This window comes from Cavia porcellus, unplaced genomic scaffold, assembly GCF_034190915.1.
Source record: "Cavia porcellus strain 051 isolate PalLab524CR breed Dunkin Hartley unplaced genomic scaffold, mCavPor4.1 scaffold_33, whole genome shotgun sequence".
Classification (NCBI taxonomy): Eukaryota; Metazoa; Chordata; class Mammalia; order Rodentia; family Caviidae; genus Cavia; species Cavia porcellus.
In genome coordinates, this window is record NW_026947516.1 from 5,001,574 (window position 1) to 5,019,919 (window position 18,346).

Here is an 18,346-nt window from a genome sequence, read left to right on the forward strand (position 1 = left end):
TCCAGATCCTAAAGCAAAATGATTTCCAACCAAGACTGATATATCCTGCAAAACTATCATTTAAAATAGATGGTGAAATACGATACTTCCATGACAAAGAACAGCTGAAGAACTTCATGAACACCAAACCAACCCTGCAAAAAATATTGAAAGACAGTTTAGATACACAAAGGAAAAAACCACTAAGCAAAGCAAATAATTAAACAGAACAGAAAGAGAAAGATGCAACAGCAGAGAGATAACATTCCTACCATTAACCAACATTTAACAGTAATAACCATTAATGTAAATGGTCTCAATGCACCAATCAAAAGAAACAGACTAGCAGAATGGATCAAGAAACAAAATCCAACCATATGCTGTTTACAGGAAACCCATCTAACTCAGAAGGATACTCACAGACTGAAAGTCAAAGGATGGAAAACAATTCTTCATGCAGCAGGAATCCAAAAAAAGGCAGGAGTAGCCATTCTGTTTGCAGACAACGTGAACTTTAAACCAACAATGACCATAAAGGATAAAGAAGGTCACTACATACTCGTAAGGGGAAAACTCCAAGAGGAAGAGATAACTATCTTAAATATATACGCACCAAACTCCAGAGCGCCCAGTTATATAAAACAATTATTAACAGAAATGAAAACTCAAATTATCAGTAACACAATTGTAACAGGAGACCTTAATACGCCATTGACACCAAGGGACAGATCAACCAGACAGAAAATGAGCAAAGAAATAACAGAACTGAATCATACCTGTGAACAAATGGGTTTGATAGACATATACAGAATGTTCCACCCAACAACATCAGAATACACATTCTTCTCAGCAGTACATGGATCATTTTCTAAAATAGACCGTATATTAGCTCATAGAACATATTTAAACAAGTGCAAAAGAGCTGAAATCATCCCTTGCATGTTATCGGATCACAGCGTCCTGAAATTAGAAATTAACGATAAAAGATACTGCAAAAATCCCACAAACACATGGAAACTGAATAACACACTCTTGAGTAATCAGTGGGTCACAGAAGAAATTAAAGAAGAAATCAAACAATACCTAAAAGAAAATGAAAATGCAGATACAACTTACCGGAATCTGTGGGATGCAATGAAAGCCGTCCTGAGAGGAAAATTTATTGCACTGAGTTCCCACATCAGGAAAACAGAACGAATACAAATAAATAACTTGATGCTACACCTGAAACAGCTAGAAAAAGAAGAGCAAGTCAAGCCCAAAGCCAAAAGAAGAGAGGAAATTATGAAAATCAGAGCAGAAATCAATGCAATAGAGACTAGGAAAACAATCCAAAGGATCAACAAATCAAAGAGTTGGTTCTTTGAAAGAAAAAATAAAATTGATAAGCCCCTAGCCAACCTTATTTAAAAAAGGGAAGAAAAAGCTCAAATTCATGCAATAAGAAATGAAAAAGGAGAAGTCACTACAGACCCAATAGAAATACAGAAGATCATCAACACCTATTTCGAAAACCTCTACTCTCAAAAGTTTGATAACACAGAAGAAATAGACAGATTCTTAGAAGCATATGAAGTGCCAAAGCTAGATCAAGAGGATGTAAAATTGTTGAATAACCCAATCTTGGTTACTGAAATTGAAAATGTAATTAAGTCCTTACGCACCAAGAAGAGCCCAGGCCCAGATGGATTCACTGCAGAATTCTACAAGAAATACAAAGAAGACCTAATGCCGACACTCCTCAAACTATTCAATGAAATTGAAAGGGAAGCAATCCTTCCTAAGTCATTCCTGGAAGCAAATATCACTCTAGTACGAAAACCTGAGAAAGACCCAACTAAAAAAGAGAACTATAGACCGATCTCCCTAATGCACACAGATGCAAAAATCCTCAATAAAATATTGGCAAATAGGATCCAGCAAATCATCAAGAAGATTATACACCATGACCAAGTGGGATTCATCCCAGGAATGCAAGGATGGTTCAACATATGCAAATCAATAAATGTAATCCACCATATCAATAAAGCCAAAAATAAGAATCACATGATCATTTCTATAGATGCAAAACAAGCCTTCGATAAGGTCCAACATTTATTCATGATAAAAACTCTACAGAAAATTGGAATAGATGGTCTTTACCTCAATATAATAAAGGCCATTTATGACAAACCAACAGCCAGCATCATACTAAATGGCCAAAAATTGAAAGCCTTTACTTTAAAATCAGGCACAAGACAAGGATGTCCTTTATCACCACTCCTATTTAATAAAGTACTGGAAGTACTAGCCAGAGCAATTAGGCAAGAAAGAGAAATAAAAGGGGTAAAGATAGGAAAAGAAGAAGTTAAGTTGTCATTGTTTGCAGATGACATGATACTCTACATAGAAGACCCCCTAAGCTCCATTGAAAGACTCTTAGATACAATAAATAAATTCAGTAATGTGGCTGGATACAAAATCCATACTCAGAAATCAATAGCATTCCTATACACAAACAACAAAATCACAGAGAGGGACATAAGGGAAACTGGACTATTCACATTAGCAAGCAAAAAAATGAAATATTTAGGAATTACTCTTACGAAAGAAGTGAAAGACTTATACAGTGAAAACTATAATACACTGAAAAAGGAAATTGAAGATGATCTCAGAAAATGGAAAGACATCCCTTGCTCATGGATAGGAAGAACAAACATTGTGAAAATGGCCATTCTCCCAAAACTCTTATACAGATTCAATGCAATCCCAATAGAAATACCATCAACATACCTTATAGATCTAGAGAAATCACTCCTAAATTTCATCTGGAACCAGAAGAGACCTAGAATTGCAAAAGCAATTCTAAGCAGCAAAGACAAAGCAGGAGGCATCACAATCCCTGACTTGAAATTATACTACAAAGCAACAGTAGTAAAATCAACATGGTATTGGAATCAAAACAGAGCTGAAGATCAATGGAATAGATTAGAAGATACAACCACAACTACAAACACACTCAACCACCTTATCTTTGATAAAGGAGCCAAGCAGGTTCACTGGAAGAACGACAGTCTCTTTAATAAATGGTGCTGGAAAAACTGGCTCTCCATTTGCTGAAAACTAAAGCTAGACCCATGTCTATCACCATGTACTAAATTAAAATCTAAATGGGTCAAAGATCTGAATATTAAAACAGAAATGCTAAATCTATTGGAAGACAAATTGGGTAGAAACCTTGGAGACATCGGAGTAGGTAGAGAATTCATGAATAGGACTCAAACTGCACGGGAAATACTTCCCAGAATCAATAACCGGGACCACTTCTTATTAAAAAGTTTTTGCATGTCAAAAGAAATCTCCAGCATAGTGAAAAGAAAACCCACAAACTGGGAAAAGATTTTAGTGAACTCTCTCTCAGACAAGGGACTCTTGTCTAAAACATATAAAGAATTAAAAAAACTCAGACCTCCAAAATTCAAAGATCCAATCCAAAAATGGGCATCTGAGATGAATACGCAATTCTCAGATGAAGAAATGCAAATGGCAAATAAATACATGAAAAAATGCTCATCATCATTGGTCATTAGAGAAATGCAAATTAAAACCACACTGAGATACCATCTCACTCCTGAAAGAATGGCCAGGATCAAGAAAACCAACAACAACAAATGCTGGAGAGGCTGTGGGAAAAAAGGAACTCTCCTGCACTGTTGGTGGGAGTGTAGACTGGTACAGCCTTTGTGGAGGTCTGTCTGGAGGTTTCTCAAAAAGTTGGGATTGGAAATCCCATTTATTCCAGCTATTCCACTTCTAGGCATATTCCCAGAAGAACTGAAAGCATCATACCACAGTGATTTATGTGCACCTATGTTTATAGCAGCACAATTTGTAATCGCCAGATCTTGGAAACAACCCAAGTGTCCATCAACTGAGGAATGGATAAAAAAGTTGTGGTATTTCTATACAATGGAGTATTATTCAGCTATAAAGAAGGATCGCATTGAGATATTTATCAATAAATGGGCGCAGCTTGAGACCATACTCATAAGTGAAATAAATCAATCTCGCATGTATGAATACCGAAGTTTCCCTAATGTAAGTAATGATTCAAATATATAAAAATATGTGATAATCATGATTCCCCATTATGTGGCCTTGAAGCCTTATAAAATTTTCACTTATTAATTAGAAAGGCTTTATTCTGGGCTTTTTGATATGGAAATATTTGAAGCTATAGTATATGAAGTTTTATCCAAATATTTTAAGGAAAAAGACAGACACTATGGTAACTACTATTCTTTAAAAAAATTATTTAGCTATTTCTTATGTTTATTTTAATTAAGGGAAAAATTTAAAAAATTAGGATATATAATAGTAACTCTTTTCGATCTCCTATTAACTTGTTTTGAAGTCCTGTAATACTCCCAAGATCTTGTTTTGACTGATTAGACTCTGTTCCATTCTGTGCGATAGTAGCAAGTCTGAGGGTATAGGCAACTAATTTGAAGGCAATAAGATTCACAAAGATGCCCATTCTGGTTTGGCTATTGTCTCCTTTGGAAGTCCTGTAATGTTCACAATGCCTAAGTTTTATTGGTCTTGTTGTCCACTGTTTTGTCCAACTTTATAATATCTAATGAGATAGACAATTCCTTTTAAGGAAACAAGAGACAATGTTGATAACCATTGTTAATAACCTTGTACTCTGTTCTACATCATGTGCTATGTCTATCCTTGGTTTTGACTTACAGCTTTGTTTTGCCATATTTGACTTTATTCTCTCCCCCCCCAAAAAGTAATAAGAACTAAGGAGTAATAAAATCCAAAATGTGTAAATTTTGTTATAAAAAAGAGAGGGAGGGGAAAAAAAAGAGCTCTAACGGATATAACAGCAAGTGTGTTTAGGGGTGTTAAATAGCTGACTATATTAATGTTTTTGGATCATTGAACACAGCTGTTTGCAGTCTCTCTGTTTGAATGTCTACTTTGTATTCTTTGATACTGTGATTTGAGCAACTATTTCGAAGATGATAATATGTAATCTATTAACAGGTGATTTCTTACTGTGATGTTTTTTTTTTGTTTTTTTTTTTTTTTTGTAGTTCTGTGTTATGTGTAACCTTACACTGCTTTGTTTTGTTTTGTGTTTTTCTCTTTTTCCTCTTAAATAAAAAAAAAAAAAAACACCCTCTTCCCAGTGGAAAGCAGAACCTCGTGCTCATCAGATGCAAAGATGAGAGCACTGAGGAAAAAGAAAAAGAAACTGGAATGATCTCCTGCCTCAACGACTGGGCAAGCTGCATATTTTACATTCACAAACAGACCTACTAAACAGCTGCAAATCAATGGAGGGTCTCAGATTAAGTAAATCTTAACAGGCTTTTACTTTTCGCTTGCTTGTGTATGGTGAGGGAGGTGTCAAAGCATGGCTTCCTCAGAGACTTGGCCTCTGAGAGGGTAACATACGGTGCATGCACTCATTACTGTATTGGATGGTACACTCCTACTCCTCTTGACAACACGTGAGAGTAGAAATACCCCCTACAGAGATGGTAGAATAAACTGGCATCCATGTCCTAGGGTTAGTTTAGAGTTCTGTGGCTGTAACTTTTATCACTGTGGGGAAAACTGTACAAATCATGGGTGCCACAGTCAGATTGGTCTGGGGAGGCACTGGATTTTTTTTTTTTTTCAATTCTTGACATTGAACCCAGGGTCTTTGTACTATGCTACATCCCCATCCCTGTTCTCTCTCTCTCTCTCTCTCTCTCTCTCTCTCTCTCTCTCTCTCTCTCTCTCTCTTTCTCTCTGTCTCTCTCTCATCTCTCTCTCTCACTCTCTCTCTGTCTCTCTGTCTCCATCTCTATTTCTGTCTCTCTCTCTTTCTCTCTGTGTCTCTGTCTCTGTCTCTCTCTCTCTCTCTCTCTCTCTCTCTCTCTCTCTCTCTCTCTGTCTCCATCTGTTATGGTTTCAGAACTGGTGGTCAACTTAACGCCAGCTGGATTACATCAGCATGCATTGAGCGAAGATGCTCCACCTGAGGAGGGTTGCCAGGATAAATAGGTGGAGAAGAAGGGAGGTGTTGAGGGTTGAGGCATTAAGGAGGCATTGTGGGTTCTCCTATGAGTTGCTGTCTGAGCTGTTGATTCTCCTGGAGAACTTTTGATCCTCACTTCAATCATTGCTTCCTGGATCTGGAGGGGAAGACATGTGCTGCTTGGTCTCCAGGATGAACTCATCACGCTGCTTCCTGGCACATACCCGACTGTGCTTGTCGGAGGAAGAGCTCGGGGCCTCCGTGTTGCTGAGGACAGCTGTGGTGCCTTTCAGAACAGCCCTGGTCTTTGTTGTGAGTGTGACTTCTCGGCTCCAGTGTAGAACCCTCATCCCAGTAGCACAGCTCCTTCATCCTGATGGCATAGATTTTCTGGCTTCCGCCGCTGACCCTTGGATCTTCCCAGTGCCCATCCATAAAAGAGACTGGTGTGAGTCCTTCTTGTGGGCTCTGGACCTCCAGTTGGACTCGTGGGAGACATTGTTCTGAGCTCTGGGTTTTTATCTGGACTCATGTGGGACATTGCCTTGGGGTTTAGGCTCTTGACTGAATATTCTATGTCTTTGGTGTTGCAGACAGATTTCCTGCATTTTCCTGTGTTAACTCACAGTGACCATTATAAAAATATCATAAACTCCATGTCCTGATCCTAGTTGTTCTCTGTGTACAACCCCTGACTACAATACCATCTCTATTTCTGTCTGTCTCTCTATTTCTCTCTGTCTCTCTCTGTTTCTGTCTCTGTCTCTTTGTTTCTTTGTCTCTCTCTCTCTCTCTCTCTCTCTCTCTCTCTCTCTCTCTCTCCTTTTACTTATAAATAGGGCCTTTTATATTGCTAAGCTCCCCAGGTGGGGCTGGAACTCAACTATCATCCTGCCTTAACCTCCCTGAGTTCCAGGATTACAGAAGCACCACCCACCTCGGCTAACATGGACATTTTTGAAAGCTGCCCTGGTAATTCTAAGAAACAGCCAAGCTTCGGAACATTTGGCCTAAGGCTGAGCCCACAGTCCGGTTGTTGGAGTGCTGCATAATGGTGCTTACAACTCCTAAGTTCTTGGAAGGTGAAACAGAAATGGAAACGCGGTACTGAGCAGAGCTTGGAAGAGCAGCCATTAGGGAAAAGTTCAAACTCTATGGATTTCAGGGACGTCAGTCTTTTTGAGAGCGGCATGGGCAGGAATTAAGAAATTGAAACTTGGGGTATCCTTGCTCCCCATATTTTATGCTTCTTCCAGCCCTGGCTACTTGGGGAGAACAGAGCAATTCAGTCTATCTTTACACGACTTGTATTGCACCTCTCACACGTCAGTATCAATACACATTCATCAAAGTCAACACAGAGCCCTGCTTCTTAAATCCTGCATTAACACTTGACATGAGGCACATTCATTAAGAACCAGAGGTGTGCTAGTCACAGTAATTGTTAAGCCCATTCCAAATTATAGATTTTACGCCTATGAAATTGCATCTCTATGGCAGAGCTTGCAAGCCACAAATAATAAGCTTTCTCTCTGCCTGTGCGTGCACTATTACAGTCATTAAAATGCATTCCATTTCTCTTTAATTTGTAAACAGAAGCCAGCAGTCAATAGAGTCTCTGCAACCTTTTTATTTCCGTGCCTCTTCATATAATCTAAAATGCCACCTCTCTGCTGGAAATGGATACTTATTTCCCAATCTAAAATAATTAAATTCGTGTCATTTTCTCCCTCTCCGAGTGACCCAAGCCCACACCAAACTGGGCATCCATTTTTGGTTTCCTATTGCTTCATTTTCAGCCTTTGTTCCTTGCAAATTTAAAAGAAAAAAAAAAGCTCATATGTTCAAGTCCATTGCAAAAGAGTATGTGGTGCAATTTATTTTTAAATAAATCCCATGTCTACTTTCAGAGAAGCAGCCTTGAACTATAAATATATTGGAGTGTGATAATGCAAAACCATTTTTTTGCTTTTATATTGTAAATCTAAAAGTCATTAATTTTTTGTTTCCATCCTGAAAGCATTTCTTTTCCATCTATACAATACCCAGACCTATCAAGGAATTTTAAGCAATATGGACAAAAAGGTTTTCTGTTTCTCTGTCTTCTTAGAAGTGATATTGAGTTACAAGTTATGGGTTAAAGGAAGGCTTTGGGAGCAATCACATCGTGAATTCATGGCTTTTCCTGGACATATATTATTTAGTATATTGTGTATGGGGAGATGCATTTGGCACTTGGGTTTTGAAAGAGAGATTTGGAAAGTGGTGTTTCATGCCTGAGCTCTGCTTTACCGAATCACATTCACAAGGACAGGTGTCTGCTGTTCCCCCATGTGCAAGGTCCATCCAACGCACACTAGTGTGCTGGGCTGGGAATTCCTGTTGGAAGCTGTTGAAGCTGGAAATTGACCACACATGCAGGGCTGGGGCGTGGCCATCCCAAGAACAAAGAGCACCCAAGGCAAGCCACGTGCAGAGGCTGCTTCAGCCCGGAGAACACTCAGCCTTAGGACAACCGGAACAGTGGGTTGCTGGGAAAATGTGGTGTCATGTGACACAAGTTGCTAAAGTGCATAAATAAACACCTCTGCGGTGAAGGGGGCAGTTCCTGTCCTCCTATCAGGGGAAAGAGGTCTCCACCTGACCCCCACTTTGGTCTCTTACTTTTTCCTCCTCCCACCATTCTTCCCCCCATAACATCTGTAGTTGCGTGCATGGGTGGTGACAACTTCCAATCATACTTACTTGGCCCCACCAAGTCAGATGACTTTGAGAAGGACACCGCATTTCTCTACATCCTGTCTTTGTGAACTCACAAAAAGCCTAGAGAAGAATAAGAACAACAGGTAGGACCCACAAGACAGGAAAAAGAATCAAAGTCACAGAATCAAAGAATGAGTTCCTTTGGCCTCTTATCATTCTAGATCTCTGCCTTCTCCTCATTATGTGACTGGTGTCTCTGGTCCCAGGGCCGGGGACCTGAAAGTGATGCCCTTGTTCTATATCTGATCCCCCTTTCCTGAGCAGGCCCTGCTTCCAGAGCACACTGTACCCCCAAATCACATGACCCACACATCCCACCCTCTCTCATCACCAGGCTTGCATCTGCTCCTCAGGTGCAAAAGGCCTGGTTTTGCTAAGGTTTGCATAGCCTAATACATATCTGAATTTATAAGCATGTTCGTGCTGTGTATTTCTGTTTGTAAATTGACTTTTTAAAAAATATGGGCAGTCTACATTGGTTACCATAATGCCTCTTGCTATCTTGTATTTTGTTTTTACAGTATGTATTATGTTCATCCTTTTGATTTGACAGAGTCTGTTTTGTAACGTCACAGTTGGTTTTATTCTCTTCAAAAAAAGTAGTAAGAACTGTGGGAGTAATAAGACCCAAAATGTGTAATTGTCATTTTACAAAAGAAAGGAAAAGAAAGTGCTCTAAAGGGTATAACTGCATATATATATATATATATATATTTGTTTTGTTTTGTTTTTATTGGTACCAGGGATCGAACTCATGGCTGCCTGCTTGCAGGGCAGGCGCTTATGCCGCTGAGGTAAATCCCCAGCCCCCAACTGCATGTATATTTAAGTGTATAAGATAGATAACCATATTGCTGAGTTTTGTTGGATTGTTGAACAAAACTGTTTGCAGTCTCACTGTTTGAAAGTCCACTTTATATGCTTTAATTTTGTAACTTGAACAACTATCTCTAAGATCAATTAACTAGTGATTTCCTACTGTTTATTTTTTCTGAAATTCTGTATAACTTGTACCCTTTTTCTGTTTTTTTCTTTTTTCTCCTTAAATAAAATTTAAAAAATGGGCAGTTCTTTAATTTTAAGTAATATAAACCTATTAAGTTGGGGAAGTCATTTTAATCCATCTGGTAGAATCTAATAGTCAAAGAGAAAACTGACTATTACAAATGCATATTTATCTAAATAATTATACTTCAGACCACTGTGTAAAATAAATGGAATCAAAAAAATGGTAGTAGCCCTCTAAAGAGCAAAGATGTGTGTTATTTTTGATGATTTTAGCAGATTTTTCTTATTCCAATGAATGATGAATCCTGATTTCTATTTTGTTGCTGTTCACTAGGTTGTCTTTGGCTAATTTTAGCTTCCGGATTATGCAGAAATCTGAAATTTGGGCAGGAAAAGCATTGTAGTTACTAACAATTCCCATTTCCCTAGAATGAAAAGAAACTTTACTTACAGTGTTTTAATATGCACAGATCAAATTTTACCACTACAAAGAGATATTTCTCTGGAAACCAAGAAAACTGACATTTCTTTTCTCATTCAATGGCTGCAGAATAAGAATAAATATTTCTTAATTTGGAGAAAGGTGAGATTATTTTTCAACTGAGTCCACCAAATTAATGCTATTTCTTTTATCCTATGTCTGTCTTAAATACAGGACCCTGCAGACAATGAAATACAAAAATAGCTTAAGATTTAAATAGGTGATACTGTCTCACATATAAAAGAGGAGTCTTGATTGTGATGTAAAAGCTGCTTTTTTCTTTAATGCTTTCAGCAATAGTCAGCATCCCTGTGTTTCTCGTGTCATTCCTATATTTGGAATCTAATTAATGGAAAGGTTTAGCTTTGCCCTTTGGAAAATTTACATTTTTCTATCCAGCTTGAGTAGCGTTTGCTTATGTAATGAAACAGTACTCTGTTTTTAGCTACTTTGCCATCTATTTTTTATCTGACTCATTTATTTGCTGACAGCTTTTCTCATACACAAAGCTTCCGAGGCTTCCACCTTTATGAAGAAATGTTATCCCTATGATGTATAATTTCCACCGTGGAGATACACAAACACCAGCATCCAAGATCTATATGAAAAAGGCATGATGCAGCATGGGATATCTCACTGGTAATGCACCCCACAAAACAGCTGGGGTCTAATGTACTTCAATTAAATTTACGTGTAATTATTGCATATATAAACATGTAAATATTGTTATCAACTCCGAGCCCCCAGCTCTGGCTAAACTGACTTACCCAAGTCCACTCGCAGACCTGATTGGTAGGAATATCGTGTCCCCTTTCTAAAAGTGAAACGGTAAGCTCAAATTTTGAGGTCTCTTCCGTGCTTCTAATGTGAAAAATTGAGAAAGAACACAAAGGAAAAAGGAGAAAGTAGTAGCCAAACTTCCAGTCAGAAAATTCATCTCCCAGAAACAGAAATTAGACAAGAACTCAAAGCAGCCAGAGTTTGCTCCTGGACCCTTGACCTGCATGCAGGGATGGCACAGAAAGATTAATTTTTCTGTCATCCCTGCAGGCACCCCATGAGTCTAGATAAAGAGTCCTGTCTTTCCAGAAATGAGAAAGGATTTAAGAGTACTGCTGACCACTGCTCAGAGCTAAGAATTTTATGAAATTGAGATTCTAGGGAGAAGCAAGAAATCAGACACAACATGCCAAATCCAACTCACATGTATAAGTACCGAATAGTCTCCCTAGTGTAAGAAATGGTAAGAATACATAAAAGTATGTGGTAAGCATGATTCCCCATTATATTGCTTTGAAGCCTTATAACGCTCTCATTCATTAGTTGGAATAGTTTTATTCTGGGTTGTTTGATTTTATTGTCTGTGATGGTATGAACAGCTATTTTGAAGAAAACAAGACATCAAAATAGCTAGTGCTGATTTAATATCAGCTTGTTTCGAAGTCCTACCAAGATTTTGTTCTTCTGTCTCTATCAGTTTTATCATGTTGTATCTCATTGTATTTTATTATATGTGATAGTAGAAACAATTTTTTTATGGACACGGAGATAATATAGTAACCATTGTTCATTTTTGTTAGTTGGTTTTGAATACCCTGTAATACTTTCATTCTCTTGAATGGTTTTATACTGTCTTGTTATGTTTGATACTATAGTGTATGAAGGTATACTCAAATATTTCAAGGAAAGATACACTATGGTAGCTACTGTTATGTTGTGTTGTCTTGTGGTGAAACACTATGTTGCTTAAATTGTTCTGTTCTGACCTGTTTTGTTATGTCATCATTTAACTTAATCTTTTTTAAATTAAAAAAGAAAAGCATCCCCACCAGAACTGAATGGGCCAGTCTTCAGGGCCAGTAAATGGACTCAAGATATGTCCAGTCAGGTCTCTGGACAGGAGCCCAGCGGGGAGTTCAAGAACACAGAGGGAAGACTTAGTCCATTTCTCCTTGGCTGTCACAAGATGTCTCGAGCTAGCTGCTTTATAAAGAAAATGGTTTATTTAGTTCACAGTATGGTGGTCGAGGGCATGATGCTAATCTCAAGGGAAGTGGTATCCCAGAGCAGACAGCAGGCAGTGAATGCCATAGAGGTCAGGAGATAAGACAGGACACAGGAGGGCTCAGACATGCTCTTTCACAACAAGGCTGTCTTGGGTGAACTAACCATAATGGTTGATTGATTGTATTAGTTTGAGACACTTAACTAAATCGGCTTAGCAATTCTATACCCCAGGGTGCAGAAGACCCACCTGGGACTCATCACCTGGATAGTATGAAAGAGAAGGAGGAAGGATGGATGAGGTTGCATTCTTTAGAGGAACTCCAGGGTGCACCTTCAGCTTGGACATTGTCTCCTCACTTCCAATGCAGACTCTTCAGCTTCTGTCTTGGGGCCTTCAGCCTTTTGGCATAGACTCTCCAGCCTTCTGTTGTATACCCATCAGCCTCCTGGTGTGGACTTGCATAGGACACTGCAGTGAACTGCAGACATTGCACTGAATCCTTCAGCCTCTGTGTGCAGACACCCTCTGCACACGTCCTCATCTGACTCTACGGCTCACCATCATAAGTCTCAGTCCCTAATTTCTTATACATTTGTGTGTTTTGTGTTACATCTTTTTCTCTAATAAGACCCTGACTAATACAGATTTTGGTACCAGGAGTGGGGTCATTGCTGTGATGTTTCCTGGCCATGTATCTTAAAAGCCTTGGAAACTAAATTGCAAAGATTTTGAGAGACTGATCAAAAAGACACTCCCTGTATGCTGTAAACTATTTTGGAGACTCTGGTCAGAGTCAGAAAAATCAGAGTACTGATGAAAGTGCTGACCAATAAGATGAAGCTCAGGAGGCTTCTACTGAGAAGAACTGCATTGGCTGCTGGATTCCAGGTAGTATAATCTGCTTTGGTCAAAAGTTGGCTGCATTTTGCTTTTGCTTAGAGATATTACCTGGGTGGCAGAAAAATTTCAGTGCAGTCTACTGTTGGGATGGCAGCGTGGTTATTGCTGAGAGTTTTTGACTAGAACTGTGTTAGAAATTAAAGGCAAAGAACCAGTAGAGTGATTTGAAACATTTTGCCAGAGAGAAGGTGCCAGTGGAACTGTGGATTGCAAGCATGACACAGAGGACAATATGGTCATTGAGAAGGGAAAATAGGACATGGAAATAATGAACTGAAGTCTTGCATCTGAAGGGAAGAGTGTATTTGAATTGCAGGAGATCTCTGATTTTTAGTCTTTCCATGCCCTGCTAAAATTAAATGGGGAGCAAAGGCTGTGATTGTAATAGTCCTTTTAATATGATTTTAATGTCATTTTTAGATATATGTTTGTAGTCAATTAATCAAAGTGTTCTTCTTTTAACCTCGAATTTTGGGCACCCTTTGAATATGTTGCTTTTGGTGTGGGAATGAGCATGTAAGAATTGCATATATGTAAATGTTAGGTTTATGTAAATCTGAATAGATCAAGATATGTTAACATTTCACAACTCTGCCACTAAACACCATGGTTTGTGGAAATGTGTGTATGGTTATCCACTTGACCAGGGGTGGATCATGGTGGGTTAAAAAATGCTGGTTATTAATACCAGCAGTAATACCAGCTGAACTGAAGCAGAATGGATGGTCCACCTGAGGACTGTTGCCAGCATAAAGAGGAGACCTGAGGAAGAGGAGTGTTGTTTGATACTGTTGATTCCCCTGTTGCCATGAGTTCTCCTGCAGGAGCTTGTTGAGTTTCTTCCCTGATACGATGTAAACTAGGCTGTTCTCATTGATAGAGGAGCTCAGGATCTTGTTACCACTGAGATTGGCTATGGTTCACTTCAGGGGACCTGTGGTCCCTATTTTGAGCCTTGTTCCCTGACTCTGGAAGAGAAGATGTGTGCTGCTCAATCTCCAGAAGAAGACTGTTTCCTGAAATGAACTTGGCTATTATCGTCAGAGGAGCTTGGGAGCTCTTTGTTGCTGAGCATGGCTGTAGCACTTTTCAGGAGGGCCATGCTCCTTACTTTGAGCATGACTTCCTGGCTCCAGTGCAGATCCCTCAGCCTGCGGACACAGATCCTTCATCCTGCTGGCACAGACTCTCTCTAGCTTCCGCAGCATGAATCTCCCAGGGCAGATCCATGAAACAGACTTACATGAATCATTGTCATGGGCTGTGGGCCTCCAGCCGGACTTGTGGGAGGCATTGTTATGGGCTCTAGGTCTTCAGCTGGACTCATGCAGGATATTGACATGGGATCCAGGCCCTTGGCTGGATTCTCTAGGCTTTTAGTGTGTGGACAGATTTCCTCTGCTTCTTGTATTTAACTCTTTGGGAGACAATTATAAGACAATCCTGTAAATTGTGTGTCCTGAATTGTCTTGTTCTTGCAAACCCCAAACTGCAACACTGATTCACCCTAGGTGACCTGCATCTGTCCTTCTCAAGCTAAAACTCCTATGACCAAGCTGCCTTATATTAAAAGTTTGTGACCTAGCTATCTGCCTTCATGAGGCTCTGCCTCTCCAGCCCCTCCATGATGCAGAAGCAAGGTGCAACTTTTCAGTGCATGGACCTTCAGAAGGACACACTCAAACCATGGCACCAAGCTGCTATCAAGAGAAAGCAGGTGTCACCTCCTCCCTGTGCCACACTGTTGCATTCTGGTCCCTTGAAGGAGGCCTATGAACTCTCCTAGATCAAAAGCAGAAGACTGGCAAAATTCTTTTCTACAAAGGACGAGGTGGGAAATATTTTCGGCTTTGAGACCAGATGGTCTCTGCCACTGTGACTCTGTAGCGTGAAAGAGAATACAAACGCTATGCAAATGGACATGGCTGTGTTCCAATAACACTTTATTGAAAAACAGATGACAGACAAGATGCATCTCACTTTGAAGATCCCTGAGCCAAGGACTAATTGGTATTGCTCGTCTGTTCCTTATGACTTTGAGCTACATGTTCCCCAAACATTTCATAGTTTGATATTTCCTATGCAACATAGTAATTGATCAAATGTGGTTTAACATTATCCTAAAGTTCAGGATGGTTAAAGCCATTAGGATTCTCTGCTACACCTTGGTAAGTAGAAAACTCAGTAAGGCATCTTGGTTTTTAACACTCGTCCCTAACTGATCTCTATCTTAGGGTATTCACCTCTATCTCCTTTCTCCCTTTACCCTGCCCTTTGATTTTGAAACACACACATACACACAAACTCAGCTTCAGGAAGGTTAAATCAGCTCCCAGCAATCAAATGTCTGGTCCACAGCAGAGCTAAGAAGATGAGATCCAGCTTCTTGAAGCCTTATCCAACCCTCTTTCTCACAAATAGTCCGCTTTTGCTATGAAATGTGTCCCCATTCAATCCTTGTGGCAGTTCATTGCCCACCCCCATTAATGTTTTATCATGTTTCTTAGGTTATTTTCTCTTGGTCTAGGGTGGCTTTCAGCCAGCCACAGACATTGTACAACAGATTTAAATCTCTCCTTCTTGAAAAGCAATTGCCTGCATCATCAGAATTAAAGGGTGGTTTCCTAGAATAATAAAAATCTTCTTTAACTGGAAAAATGCCAGGCTATTTTTTTTTCTTTAATTCTTTCTGCTCTTTTTAGACAACGAGGGTCCACCCCACAGCCATCCCGGATAATACAAGTGGGATACTCAGAAGGACATAGAAAGCTTTCTTTGCACACTGGATTTTCAAGGGCCTTTGCTGATGGAGATACTTTATTTGATATTCCATTCCACTATGTCTGCGAGCAATTTCTTTATATGACCTCCTCATGCGGGGACGGGCACAGTTATCTCTTTCCTGGCGGCAACCCACGAAGTGTCTGTCTGCAGAGCGTCTGTGTGATGATAAGGGCAGCTGTTCGGGTCATTTTCTATTTTGTGCAGTGCCTCTTACACAGATGCAGCTCATTCTTTTATTTTTTTCCTTTTCCACTTGCTCTCAAGTTTGCCACCATAGCCTTACATTAAACATTTAACTAAGAGCTCTACGGTAGAGGCAAAATGCTTAGAAATGTATTAGAAAATGACGCACTGCATGTACAGTTCATAATTAAAACAACCGCACCGTGGGAGGATTATTGGAGGAAAGGATCAGTAGGGTTCAATTCTCCAATTATGGAGCTAACATTGGTGATTCATCTTTCATCATATTGACAGCACATATTATTATATGTTATATTCACCGAATGCATTACCTTGAAAGACAATGAAAAGGAGGAAATGCTTTAAACAACAAGCGTACATGCACATACATACACACACACACTGGCACTGCTTAGGAAAATCTATGCCAACCCTGTATTCTGAGTGTTGCTTCTAGCTATTCTCCAAGCTGCACCAATGCTCACATTTTTAATTCATGGCACTCAAGAAGAAAAACAAGAGAAATCGTGCTATGGGGCATGCATTTTGTGTTCCACAGATGCATAGTGGAATACAATGCATCTTTTTATTACTCAGTCAAAATGACTTTGAAGGAGAACACCTGGGTGCTTTGATGTCAGACAAGCTCTGTGGTCCTGCAAGTGAGAAAGATTCGTTCACAAAACCAAAAAAAAAAAAAAAAAAAATCACAGTTATCTTAAAAAGCATTAGTTCATGACCAGCATTGATAGTCTCCCTAATAATGCCTTTCTGTGCATGCTACTTGAATTAGGAGTTCAATAAATGCTTATGAGGCACATTTTAACCAAGGGGTTTGCCTTTTCAGATTACATGTATTGATACAAAAGTTATTGTTCGCTATGTCATTTTGTATATAGTAAAAGGAATTCATCATAAATGAGCAAACAGATTGACCCGTATTTTGCTTAATTATGCCCGCATCAAAATGGCACAACATATCATGTTACTATATTGATACAAAACCCATGGCAGTTCCTATTTGCAGGAGAAGTTTAAAAAAATACCTGCTATGATTTTAAATGTGTGTTCTCTCTGAGACCTAGGTTAAACCTTGGGCTCCACAGTGTTATTAAGAGATGGGGTCCTTGGAAGGTAATTTGGATTGGATGACATCATGAAGGTGGAGCTTTCGTGATGCCATTGGTGGCTTTATAAGGAGAAGATGAGACACCAAAGTAGAGAACTTACTCTGCCTTTCCACGTGATACTCTTTGCAGTGTTATAAGCAGGAGGAAGACCCTCACCAGAGGCCAAATAGGTGTTGGGGCCATGATCTGAGGCTTCCAGAACTATAAGCTAAATAAAACTATTAATTACTCAGCCTGTGCTACTCAGTTATAGAAAAGTTAGTGTGAGGCCCTCTTCACCAGGCCTCTCTATTTTGTGATGATCCTCTATCTATTCTTCTGTCTAGGAGCCCAGGAGTTTATGCTATCCCACAGAGAAGTATACCTCTCACACAGTACATTAAGATAACCCGAAGGGCTCTTCTCCCTTTTCGTTCCTGCCTATTGAGGCAGCTAAGTGTTGCAGGACAGGGTTTAATTCTTCACAATGGACAGTCCTGGCTTTAGTCCTGAACCCACCTCTTCCTTGTAACCTTTTCAACTGACTTATTCTGTGTTATCGTTAGATCTGAAGTCTCCCCCAAAAGCCCTATGGTGAAGGCTTGGTTCTGAGCCTGGCGTGCTGGTGTGAAGTGGTAGAAACTTTAAAAGGCAAAGCTTATTGGAAGTTGAGTCACTGGGCAGATGATCTAGAAGGGGATTCTGGATCCTAGTTCCTTCCTTTATCTTTCTCTTTGCTTCCTGGCCACCATGAGGAGAGCAGCAGCCGCTCTTCTGTCATGTGAGTCTGCCATGATGTACTGTGTCACCACAGGCTCAAAGCAACATGGTCAAGTGACCATGAACTGAAACCTCTGGAACAGGAAGCCAAGATAAACCTTTCTTCCTTTTACTTTAATTCCCTTGGGCATTTTGTCATAGTAATGAAATGCTGACCAACACGTTTTCTTAGGCTCAACTTCCTCTTACGTAAAATAGATGCACTGATATTTACCTGCTCAGGAAGATGAAGATTCAGCAGAGAATATTGATGGAGTGCTGGGAAGAATGTCTAGCCTTAAAGCGTCTGATATAATCAGAAATATTTTTAATATTTCCTTATATTTCGTATC